This window comes from Anarrhichthys ocellatus, unplaced genomic scaffold (genome assembly GCF_004355925.1).
Source record: "Anarrhichthys ocellatus isolate YVR2014 unplaced genomic scaffold, GSC_Weel_1.0 scaffold191, whole genome shotgun sequence".
Taxonomy (NCBI): domain Eukaryota; kingdom Metazoa; phylum Chordata; class Actinopteri; order Perciformes; family Anarhichadidae; genus Anarrhichthys; species Anarrhichthys ocellatus.
The window spans coordinates 109,424-109,844 of NW_022280221.1; positions in this window are offsets into that span (position 1 = coordinate 109,424).

The window sequence follows — 421 nt, forward strand, 5'->3', positions numbered from 1 at the left end:
TCTCTCTCTCTCTCTCTCTCTCTCTCTCTCTCTCTCTCTCTCTCTCTAATTTAAACAAATTAATAAATTTAGTTTCAATTTAACAGCCGTCAATGGTTCCAAACGTCAGCGTCAGACATTTTCTGCCCTCCGCCACCTCCCAGTCCTCCTCCTCCTCCCACTTCCTCCCTCCATCGCTCCTCTTCACACTGCTGCCGTGGCAACAGAGGATGGACGGGGAGTGAGGAGGGGAAGGTGAGGTGAAGGGGGGCGGGGGGGGGGGGAAAGAGACAGTGAGAGAGAGAGAGAGAGAGAGAGGGAAAGATTGGTGAAGATGAGATTGGAGTCTGGTACCAGAGGCGGTGTGAAACATAGAGAGGCCTGCAGTTTGACTCCTGTGTGTGTGTGTGTGTGTGTGTGTGTGTGTGTGTGTGTGTGTGTG